Source organism: Pongo pygmaeus, chromosome 9 (genome assembly GCF_028885625.2).
Source record: "Pongo pygmaeus isolate AG05252 chromosome 9, NHGRI_mPonPyg2-v2.0_pri, whole genome shotgun sequence".
In the NCBI taxonomy this organism is placed as follows: Eukaryota; Metazoa; Chordata; class Mammalia; order Primates; family Hominidae; genus Pongo; species Pongo pygmaeus.
In genome coordinates, this window is record NC_072382.2 from 62,272,359 (window position 1) to 62,284,887 (window position 12,529).

General features: G+C 40.9%; 2 long non-coding RNA genes across 8 annotated transcripts in view; one reads left to right on the plus strand and one right to left on the minus strand.

The window, feature by feature from the left end:
- Positions 1-12,529, plus strand: part of LOC129007317 (uncharacterized) — a 50,107-nt gene that overhangs the window by 15,380 nt on the left and 22,198 nt on the right. For all 7 annotated transcript variants that reach the window (XR_010127582.1, XR_008492293.2, XR_008492294.2 and 4 more), the window contains one exon: positions 11,894-12,186. This is a non-coding gene — a long non-coding RNA (uncharacterized LOC129007317). The remainder of the gene's footprint in view (positions 1-11,893; positions 12,187-12,529) is intronic.
- Positions 6,883-12,529, minus strand: part of LOC129007318 (uncharacterized) — a 62,359-nt gene continuing 56,712 nt past the window's right edge. Inside the window, exon 4 of the long non-coding RNA XR_008492295.2 lies at positions 6,883-7,178. This is a non-coding gene — a long non-coding RNA (uncharacterized LOC129007318). The remainder of the gene's footprint in view (positions 7,179-12,529) is intronic.

The window sequence follows — 12,529 nt, forward strand, 5'->3', positions numbered from 1 at the left end:
GACAGGAAATCTCTTTGGGGCCTCCTTTAAAAGGGCACTAATCTCATTCATGAGGGCTCTCCCCTCATCATCTAATTGCCTCCCAAAGATCACACCCCCAGATACCCTTACATTTGGAATTGGGATTTCAACATGTGAATTTGGGGACGATACAGTCTATAGTAGTTGTCATAGAGCCCCATTGTTTGCACTAGTGCTCTGCAATCTCCAGTGGCAGGGGTAGGAGAGCTTCCCCCATCACATTCTGCCCAGGGTGGCAGGAGGCCTTCATGGGTTTCAAACAAGATGACTTAAGTCTTTACCCCTGGCCAGAGGATTTCCTCCAGAAGCAGGCTTAAACTGCTGGGAATCCAGAAACCAAGAAGCAAACAAAGCTTAGAATAGACTGTTGAGGCCAAAAAGCTAAGGAAGAGAGTCCCTGATGTTTGCATAACCAAAAGGACCAGAAGTAGCAAAGAGCAAAGTATAATTATGGACTCTGAGGGTCAAAGGGTCAAAATCTGAAGTTTGAGAGCCAAAGCAGCTAGGAGGGGTCTGGGGAACATTACCGTCTGCAGCTGGCTTGTGTGGCCAAGTACCATGGGAATGGGGTAAGAGGACAGTGTGTTTAAAGAATCAGGTAAATGTTGTAGAAGAGACAAGATTCCCTAACAGGGAGGAGAGTGAGTTTTGCTTCTCTGCTTGCTACCCATGTGTCTCTCCTGCCTTCCTTCTACCTCTTGTTCTGCCCTCAGCTGGAATCATCCTTTCCACTTCCAGCCTCCAGGGCATGCTTTCCTCCTCAGCCAATCTGCAGATACCTTTGCATCTGCTCATTCTATATGTATGGACTGCCTACTGTTTCAGTTACCCATTGCTCTGGAACAAACTACCCCAAAATTAGTGGTTTGAGGCGACCATCATTGTATTGGCTCATGATTCAGTGAGTCAGCTGGACAATTCTTCTGGTCTGTTAAGGGTTTTGGGGGAGTGTGGAGGATGGAATCTCTGTGGTCAGCTGGTGGCATGGCTGAGACCATGTGGTCTAGCATGGGCTCATTCACACGTCCAGCAGTTGGCAGCGTGACTGTACTAGGGGACCTTCACTGGGACGCCTCATCTGTGCTCCACTGGGTCTCTCATCCTCCAGTAGGCCAACCTGGGATTCCTCACATGGTTATGGGAGGGTTTCCAGCTGCACGTGAGGGTAAGCTTCAGTGCTCAAGGCTTTCGAAGCCTTACTTGCATCACGTTTGCTAATGTTGCTTTGGCCAAATCAAGTCATGTGGCCAAGCTCAGATTCAAGGGGAGGAGAAACAGATTTGACCCTTTGATGGGAGGAACTACAAAGGATTTGTACCCATTTCCTGCAATTACCACACCTACTGGATGCCAGGCATTGTTCCAGGCACTGAAGATATTACCATGTAGAAACAGACACACACACATCCTTGCCTTTTTTTTTTTTTTTTTCTTTTTCAGAGACAGGGTCTTTCTCTGACACTCAGGCTGGAGTGCAGTGGTGCAATTATAGCTCATGCAGCCTCAACCTCCTGGGCTCAAGCAATCCTCACACCTCAGTTTCCCAAATAGCTGGTATTGTAGGCGCATGCCACCACACTCAGCTAATTTAAAAAAAATTTTTTAGAGATGAAGTCTTTCCATGTTCCCCAGGCTGGTCTCAAACTCCTGGCCTCAAGCAATCCTCCCACTCAACCTCCCTAGTAACTGGGACTGAGGACCTAGACACCATGCCAAGCTAATTTAAATTTTGTTTTGTTCTGTTTGTAGAGACAGGGTCTTGCTATGTTGACCAGGCTGATCTCAAACTCTTGACCTCAAGTGATACTCCAGCCACATCCTCTCAAAGTGTTGAGATAACAGGCATGAGCCACTGCACCCAGACCCCTGCTTTTCCTATTCATCATAGTTACAGCAACATATGAAAACTATGTAGATATTCTGTTATTATTGTATAGTAGCTGTAAATATAGGGAAAAGCAATATAGAGTGGGCTTTCTGTTTATTCTGTGTTGTAAGGATATCCTTTTTTGAATATTTTTCTTTAAATCTTTGTGTAAACCACTTCATTGAAATATAATTCGCATACCACACAATTTACCCACTTAAAGTGTAAAAGCCAATGCTTTTTAGTATATCCATAGAGTCGTGCAGTCATTACCACAATCTAATTTTAGAACATTTTCTTCCCCTCTACTAGAAACCCTGTACCCATTAGCAGTCATTCCCTGTTTTCCCCCTCCCCCCACCCTCTAAGTCTTGACTGGCGATTAAGGGAGGAAAAGATCCGTTAAAAAAATCAATGGAGAACAAATGCAAACAGGGATAGAATTAAAAACTAAGTGGGAAGACGTACAAAGGGAAACTTTGTCCCAGATCTGTTCTGACTGCTCCGCCATCCCTCACAGTGAACTTGACCACTTTAGATTGGAGGAGGAACAGCAGGTTGTATTCATTCATCTATTTAGTAAGTGATCACCAAGGAGGCCAGGCCCTGGGGATATAGATGAAGGTGCAGACTTTAATCTGAAGGAGCTCAGACAGAGAGACAGGAGATTGGAGGGTGGGAGAAGGGGCCGCAGTGTAGCAATTTCAGGAGGACAGTGTGAGCCTAGAGAGAATGGTGGCCACTTGGCTACCAAGTAGAGGCACCCTATGTTATGATAAAGCCAGCACAGCAGAGAGCAAAGCCCAGACAGAGAGAGAATGACACCAGGCTGATGCATTGTTGGAGCCTGATATCTAAACACTCAACAAATATGCCTAGGATTTTCTAGGTACATGATTCAATTCTCCCTTTTTCCTCTATTTTAAGTTGGGTATTTGTTGCTTGCAATAAAAATCAATCATGTTCAAACTAATACACATTCTCAGCCCCTTTCTGCCTCCTTTGCCAAGTATTACCAGTGAATATTACAGTTTGGGGGACCTCTCCCTCTTACTATCTGCAGAAGCCAGCTCACACTCTGCTTCCTCAAATGCCAACTGTTAATAAACTCCCTTGGCTATTATAGAATTAGAAGAGATAAAGATGGAAAAGCAGGTGGGAAGTCAGATAGCAAATGCAGGGAAAAGTGCATGAGCTTCGGAATTAGACAAATCTGGACCAATTACTGTTCTGTATGCATAAAATGGAAATAACATTACCTACCTCACAGGCTTGGGTGAGGATTACATGAGATAATATATTAGAAAGTGCTGATCACAGGGCTTAAAAAATGGTTTAGTGCTTAATTTAAATTAGTCTCTTTCCCTTCCTCTTGATTCAGATAAATGGGGAAGAGGACTAAATTTGGGGGGACTCAAGTTAAACAGTTTTATTCTGTTTGTTCATTTCGATCATTTGTCCAGCTCATTATTGCCACAAATATGAACAAAGTGTGGCTCTTATCTTTGAGGGGCTCAGAATCATTACCCTAGAAGTTTTCTGCAAGAATTGAAGGTTGAGAGAATAGCAGTGAGTTGTAATCCCAGGGGCAGTGAAAGAGCTTCAGGCCAGTCCCTGAGGGATGTAGATGTGATGGAAAATCACTTGGAGATGACTCAGAGCACTGCCCACCAATGTCAAGAGCCCTGCTAAGGCTGGACTATGACAGTTATGGCACCATTTGGCCCGGTTGTGTGAATTTTTTCTCCAGCAAGGCTTAAATGCTGATGGGCAGTGTCTAGAAAACTGATTGGCAAGGTGGGCACAGTGAACACACAAGGGGCTGAGGACACAGGAGATTTGAGGGAGACCATAGAGGAGGATAAGCCCGGCCACGGGTGTCGGGCTGTGGATGGAGATAAGAATGTTTTTCATGGTACTACACTTTCTTCAGTCTTCACAGGGTGTCACAAGGTGGGGACTGCTGGAGCAGTAGGTGTCCCGACATCCTAGCCCCTCTGTGATGGGCCAGGAAAACAGTTTCAGTTTTGGTTGTTTACAAAAAGCACATCTTGATTTCAGAAAAAGCTCAAGATTTTTCCCGGCCATGAAAGATGTGAGTACCAACTGAGGCTGCTGCTTAAACAGCCATGACAGCTGGGAGGAAGACAGCTGGGAGGAGGAACTGCTCTCTGGTTTTTTCCTATAAGCACCCACCAGTGCCATGGGTCTAAGCAGAGAGCAGGAAAGAGCTCACAAGGCCACAGTTCCTGACATCAGTTATCAGCCAAGGAGACTGCAATTTGACTTTCTGCAAAGAGTAGAGAGAGTGGGTTTTTGCTTAAAAGACATCGATTCTGACTTTGATAATTATTTGGAGATTAGGAGGGGGGACCTACTGCCAGATGTCTAGGGAACAACTATGCCATGCAGGCAGGAATGAATTGCTTCAGAACATGTTGAGGTGGGAGCATTCCATACCCTCATGAGGGCTGTGTGGGGGCACATGACATGAGTCACTCATGGCAGCTTCCCACTCACAACTAAAGCAATCACACACAGAGAGTGAACAGCACGCTGTGACTTCTGGGTGAATTGTGAGCAGAGTGAAGGAGCTGTTAAGAACTGGAGATGGGCAGAATGCTCCATTCTCCTCTCTGCAGACACTTGAGGGGCTCTTGTTGCTTGAGGCATGCATTTTCTTACCTCCTTTTATTGCTTTGTGTGGGATGTCATGGAGGAATCCAAGAAGTGTTTGGAGTTAGACTGAGCAGGATTCACCCCGGCTCATGCTTACTAGCCGTGTCAGCTCACCAGAGTTTCATAGGATCTTTGAGCTGTATTTTTCTCCACAGCAATGTAGGAATAATAATAATAATAATAAACTTCTTGGAATGCACCAGAATTCAGCATGGTCCACAGCAGGCTCATAAGAAACGTCGATTCCCTCTTTCTGTTTTGGGCTTCCTGAGCACCTACTTCTTTAAGGGAAAAGCAACAATACCTCCTGTATCCTAGGCAAAGACAAGAACAGTCTTAATCAACATAGTAAACAGAAGAAGGGGATTGATTTGTTCCCCTTCTCACGCAAAGCTGAGCACGCAACAGGTTATGGTTTTGAATATTAATGCATTTGAAGTGCAGAAGAACCACTTATAACAAAACTGTCTTGCTTGCAGAGATTTATTCCCCATGTAGTTTTTCATGGCTCATAAAAGATGATGGATGAACATAATTTTTAGTTTAATTTCTTGCCGTGTAGTTCAGTAATTTTAGAGGTAAACTCAAATTACTAAGGATCTGGAACTGTTCAAAGCAATGAGGAGTCATGCACATCTGTTTGTACACAGGAAACGCATGTTTAATTTTTCAAGCCAGCCAAAGAAGGGGTGAGTGGAAATCCCGCACACATGTAAACCATGTTATTCTCAGAATTCACTTCTGCTACCCACAAATACAAACCACACCTTCCTGTAGGAGAAATTATTTTTGCTTTTCTGGGGAGGAAACGGGGCAGGGACATGGATGGCTGGAGGGGCATACAGGTTCTTTTTTTTGTTAGTTTTGTATCTTTTTTTTTTTTTTTTTTATCAAAGTAGACATTTGAATGTTTCCTAAAAAGGAAAAGTAGCACTTGAGATCATTTTTTTAAATCTGGGTTTTAAAATTTATCTTCTTTTGATTTTTTTCTATAGGTTTTAAGGCAATTTTCTATAGGTTCTTAAGGCAATTGAAAGTCTAAGTCCTTTAAGAAATTAGCAATGTGGTACAGTGGGAAACACTGGAGTTTTAGAATTAGAGCCAAGACTGCCTAAGACCAGTGATCGTGATGCAAACTGGAGCTAGAAGTGGGAGTCAGATCATTTGACTGGGGTCAGTGGGTCAATGGGCAGAGCTTTACAGACCAGTTTTCTCTGCAAATAGTAAATAATAAATAATGCAATAAAATAAATAATGTAATAAAAAGGCTGGGCATGGTGGCACACACCTGTAATCCCAGCTACTCAGGAGGCTTAGGCAGGAGAATCGCTTGAACCTGGGAGGCAGAGGTTACAGTGAGCCAAGATTGCGCCACTGCACTCCAGCGTGCGCAACAGAGCCAGACTCTGTCTCAAAAAAAAAAAAAAAAAGAAATAAAAACAAAAGTGTGGTTAAGTACTAGCCAAGGGCAATTACCATTGTGACAATGCTTGATAATTTTAGTAAAGATTTATGTTTTTTTGAAACATTCTTCTAAGTTTTGTTGTAAACCTAAACTGCTCTAAAAAAAAAATCCCTGTATCAAAAAAAAACAAGAAATCTTCTTCTATGTTGTATCTTCCCTTAAATGTGTTTCTATTTATTAAACAGTGTTAGGTTAAATAGAATATGCTACTATCCTAATGAAGATCTTTTCATTCTTATAATCTTCCTGAAAACAAAGGGAAAAAGATAAATGTTCAAACAACCACATACTTTGCTCTCTATCACTGACAATAACCTGAACAGAATTCTTCTATATCAGCAATTTAACCGCAGTGACATTGTACACACCCAGAATTACAATTTTAGTCTGGATGACGGTATGGTATTTGCAGCATGCCAAGCACAGCCAAGGTGTTGAAAATAGAGAGAAAAAAAATCTATACTGTCATAACTCTGGTTCTGTAGCTAACAGTTTTCAGAGGTCAGATAATTATGCCTGCAAGGAAAATTTAAAGGATATAGAAGATAAAGATGGAAGAGAAACTATTGTTGCAGTTTAAAGTATCTGTGTATCCCAAGTATAGGATCACTTTTGGTGTTGCATGCCCTCCAAAACTTCTGTTAATAGGGGAAAAATGCCCACAGCCTGTAAATTCACCAAAGGGTAGCATAAACAAGAGGATATGACATGAAATAAAATGAGCTACAGTCTTACAAATCTCCATGTACTTATCACTTGTATACTATGGTTTAGAAAAGGATTTGAAGTGGCTTTTGATGAAAGATTCAAAGACATTAATTGCCCTAAAATAAAGTCATAGAGCCAAAAGTCATGTCATGAAGGGACAGGTATTTGGCCCTTCGTGGGCACTTTAATCTCTCAGGTCTGCACTCACATTGAGCTGCAGTGCCACCTCAAAACAGGCCTCCAACACCTTCACAGTGTGCAGGGTCTTTGCCCTGAACCCCAGCGCTTGACCTGCTTCTGATTCTCCAGGCTTCTGAACTCACTATTTTCCTTTGTGTTCATATTATTCACATCGCACCTCGGGCCCTTCTGTTGGGCACCACTGCGTTGATTTTGACCTTCAGTTTCTCTCTCAGATTATCCCTCTGGTTTGTCAAGCTGGAGGAAATTGATCCAAGATCAAGGAGAGAGATTTAATACAAATTGCTACTGACATGGTATACCAATTTAAACACTTATTGACTCTAACAAACTATGTTCAGCCATGCCAAGGCTGAGCACTTGTTTAAACTGTTCCCTATTTTCTGCATGCTCGGGCAGCTTCACCTCACTCAGAATCAGTGACCCCACCATTGGCTTTAGCTTCATAAAGCACTCTCTCCTCAGCAATATCTAGTTTTTGCCTATCTTGTGGTCTTACTGGGTTTTGGTCTCTACAGGGTACAGGTCTATCCCTGTCTTCACACTCCCCACTGGCTCTAGATTCGTGGTGTTCTTTTTTCCCCCCAGAGCCCACAAAAAGAACACATTCTGGATCACAACCAAGGACACACACAGACACAGAAAAAAAAAAAGTGTCATTAAAAAAAAAAAAAAACTACTTTGGGAGGCCAAGGTGGGAGGATCACTTGAGCCCAGGACTTCGAGACCAGCCTGGACAGCATAGGGAGATCCCGTCTCTACAAAAAAAGTTTTTTCAAAATTAGCTGGGCATGGCAGTGTGTGCCTGCAGTCCGAGGTCTTTGGGAGGCTGAGATGGGAGAATCACTTGAGCCTGGGAGGTCGAGGCTAGAGTGAGCTGTGTTTGTGCCACTGTACTCCAGCCTGGACAACAGAGTGAGACCCCATTTATAAAAACCAAAACAAAAGAAACAAACAAAAAAACCAAACCTACATTTATGACATGGAATGCATTCTGGTGTTTTCTGTTCCATTTTATTTTTGTAAACTGTGGTCAAAATGCTCTAATTCAATTTCACAATCCACTAAAAATGGGTGGCCCACAGTTTCAAAAACTCTGTTGTTGTGTGATAAACAGTTCTGATCTTATCTTGAGGGGAACCAGGCTCTTATCTACATCATTTTCTACATTAAGACTGTCCAACTATTGTTGAATGATTCTGAAGGTGTTGCTGGATTTTGCTAGTTATGTGACTACTGGTTTTAGGGTCATCCTCAGTAAAATAGGCAAAAACAAACACACATTCCCCTATACACACATTCCCTCCCTCCCTTACTCTATACTTTTGCTCTCATAGCATTTTTGATGGGTCTTTTCCAGCTATAAAATATCTCAAATTGTCTTGGCCACAGTAAGAGAAGCTTTGGTGCTTTCAGCCACCCGGGCCGTCTAAGTTGTCCAGATCTTCCAACACAGACCCCATGCCTAATGCATCCCTGCTTCACAAGCTGACCCCCAGAGGAAGAACTGTACCAAACCATCCAGATAAAGGATCAATTTTTCACTTAAACACAGCTCGGAAGCCCCTGGCAGTCAAGACAAAGAGGAGAGCAAGGAATAAGCGTTTCTAGGGATGCTGATATAATTCTCATAAATAAAAGGAAATGTAGTTTATCAGGAGAAATGAATTTTTTTCCTAGAAGTAGACATAGAAGAATTCATTGTGTGATACTCTTATATCTTTAGCACACATTAAGATGCATAAAAGCTGCTGGAATCTTAGTCTATATAATAAAGAATTCTGCAGTGACTGTCCTGGGTTTGCCATTATTTATGCAGTTAATCTTTCCAAGTTTATTTTAAAAGTATTCTAGAATTATCCCTAGATTCTCCCCAAGAGCATTTATGTAACCAATTGGCAGAACTGGGTTCTCATAGCCCCTAAATAACCTTGAAAGAAATTCAATGCTTGCTACTTACACTTCCTCACTACACTTCCACTCTTTAACCCCCTGAGCTATGACCTGGCTACTCTTCATTCCTTGGGATCTGACGTCAGTGTCTCTCAGTTGGATCTCTTTTCTAAATGACTGTATCAGTCAGGATGGGCTAAGTTATGCTATAGTAACAAGTAACTCTAAAATCTTAGTGGCTTAAAACAGCAAGGTTTATATCTCATGGACTCTGCATGTGTCCATCTGGCATTGGCTGGGAGCTAAGGGAGTGCTGTCCTGTGTCATCATCATTCGGGGACTCTGGCTCATAGAGCCTCCATATCTAGAATGCCACCAGTCTCTGTGATGAGGACAAAGAGACATAGAAAATTAAGTACCAGCTCTTAAAGTCTTCTACCTCATAGAGACACATGTCACTTCTGCACTGTTTCATTCACTAAGACAAATCACATGGTCATGCCTAACATCAAAGCAATGGAAGAAGTACTGTTTTACCATGTGCCCAGGAGAGGGATGCAGAAATTTTGTGAACAGGCTTCTTTGCCTGCTCCTTTGCCTCTCTACAGCAGTTAACTAGGTTGACTACCTCTTTTCCTTTAAACGCTCTCCTCCTTTGGTGCTGACCACTTCTTCACTGACTCCTATTATCCTTCTTATTTCCCTCAAAATGTATGGGTCCCCCATCTTCCAACCCCAAAATTCATCCAGAATGTACCAGGATGGGGCCTAGAAGTCAACTTGAAACTTTGATCTTCAATCCTACAAAGAATGATCATCTCAGAAAACTTAGAGCAAAAGTAAATATGCATGGATTTACAAAAATCTCACTCTTTCACCCAAGTTCTTTTTTAGTAGGCATTACAAAAAACTGGAAGAAATCCCACCCAGGGAAATCTAATAGAAATAAAAGCTCTTATACATAAGGATATATGTACCAGGATATTTATGGTATCATTGTTTATAAAACCAAAAACCTGGGAAGAACCTCAATGTCCAGCAAGAAGAAATGTTCTTGACTCAATTGTGATGGCTCCATACTGTAAACTATTATACAACTGTGAAGATATGGAAATAGAGCTATCTTTCTTGCCCATGATATATTGTTATATGAGAAAAGTAGAGTTACCATTATAGTACAATTCAATTTCTATGAAAACAAACACCAACACCAGCTAAAAAATGTCCTAAATATATGTGTGTGTTTGAGCATAAAGGAAATTGTGGCAAAATACAGGGCAGGTTGTCAATGTTAATAATCTCAGGAGGATTGGAAAGGAGAGCACTTGGATGAGGATTTTAAACCTCTAAAAACATATTTTAGGCTGATCTCATTGCTCATAATCATTGATACTATCATTTTTAATGTAATAAAAGAAAGGCAACACAAAAACAAAACTTTAGAATATTTTAATTAACAAAAATAGTAACAAAAATCCTATAATCTCACCACCCCCACCCTGCCACATGACCCCTCACCTGTCCACAGATGTTTTACAGCTGCAATCCCAATGAACTTATCAACTTTTCACTTACCTTCACATCTTAAATGCTTTTGCTCATCATCCAGTCCTTAAAAAGATTATTTCCTTTATCTTCATCACCTTCCAGAGGGCCAACAAACTTTATCAAACCACTATTTCAATGTTGATAGCATGATGATCATTGCAATACTAGTTGTGTAATCCTAGTTTATGCTTTTAAACATTATTTCTCCTTGAGGCCCCTTTTCTATTATGGCTTTTTGATATATGAACAACATTAGTTGCCTTTTTTATTCTAGTATGATTTAAAAGGTAAATACTTGGTTTTCATATTACTCATCATTAACTCCAGAACTTGCATAAATAGCCCATGTCCTATAACCATCAATTTATATTTGTCTATTGCAGCATAGCCTAGAGGTCCTTTTATGGCAGATAAGGAGTTAGGACCTTTTTGGATTTTCTTTCTTCCTTTGTGCTTTCTCATTAATCATTAGCTTAATCAGAGAGCTAATCTACCTATTTTATGCCTTCTGTATTCTGCTTTCGTTCCAACCAAATTAAAATAATTATCTTCACTTTTTCCCCTCCTGTTTTATAAGGATGGGTAATAGTAATATATATTAATGTTTACTTGTTGACACCTAAGAAACTTCTTCCAATGGTTGTATCTACTAGCTATATAGAATAATCATTATTACCTGTGGTGAGACGGAGGTGGGAACCAGGAAGATGGTGAATAGGATTGGGGGACATGCACGTTTCATAGATCTATCTCCCACCCCTCTAGCCATGCATTAATCTCTTCACCATGTATTATCTAGAAAAAATTCCAATGGGCCCACATCAGATAGTTTCACCTTTCTCTACTTTACAGTGTCAGAAGACAATGAATTTTATTTTCAAATTTTTTAAAGAAAAAGAGTGATCGGAAATGGCTGTGTCCATTCAAGCTACCATTTTTTTCATGAATGTAATGAGATGTGAAATTCTTCAGAAACTTTACAACCCAAATAGTTATTTCATTCAAGTCGTTGGAGAGCATTATCTAGAATGACAAAGAATGTTAAAAGGAGAAATTTTGGCTACAGAAATGCATAAATAATGAGCAGTGAAACTATTCTGCATGAAATATAACTACTATTTCAACTACTTATTTTGAAGATAAAAATAATCTAAGTGAGGAAAAGAGTGGTTGCTAAGAGAACAGAGAATAAGTAATATATTGGAAGGGTAAGAAGTGATTTAACACTATAGAAGCTTGTTTCTCATTTACATTAAGTCCAGCAGGCAATGGTGGGGGCAGGAAGCATTCCCGCCATCTCTTAGGTACACCTTGTTTGCAAGTATTATATATATTTTGATTGTATGTGTCTTTTGTTTCACCATTATAATCTACAGTACCCATTTTACTTTTCTATAGTTTTCTATGATTCTAATCATTGTAGAGCAGGATTTTAAAATGTTCTGTTTGTATATTCATAACTGTCAACTCCTTGAGACTGGCCTGCGAGTTTTGTTTTCATTTTCATGCAGGTCATGGGATACAAAGAGAAGCAGGAAAATGGTCTCAGGAAAGAAAGTCATCTCTGTCACTGAAGGATTCACAGTCTACAAAAGGAGACAGGCATTTAAACAGATAATTGCAGCAATATAAAAAGCAGCACCAGAGAGAGGTGTATACAATTACGTGGGAATGAAAAGAGGGAGCAGTTCACTCCGGCTGGGATTGGGGAAGATGACATTTGACCTTAGCTAAAGATGACCTTATCCCCCGTAAGGACGTGGGATGGGAAACATCCCAAGGAGAAGAAGCGGCATCTGCAAAGGTAAGGTGCCTTGACTGGCGAGGGTCTGCTGGAAATGTAGCAAAAACAACATGTGAGCAAAGAGACTGTGTGTTTTCCTACAACTCAACTCGAAATGATCTCTAGTTGATTGTTTAGTCCTTCCAGAAATGTGTAATTTTGTGAGTGAATCGATTCAAACTAAGTATGCTTTAAATTCTAAAAAGACTGAAAATCCTTGGGTCTCTAAGTGTAGCTTCAGGATGCTCCCAGAACACACCAACACAACATCAACACCCCAGTGTGCTGACAGGTGGAAGATGGTTTTTCAACTGTCAGAATTGGGATGCAACTGTCAAAGTACATGAAATCAGCCACATAAATA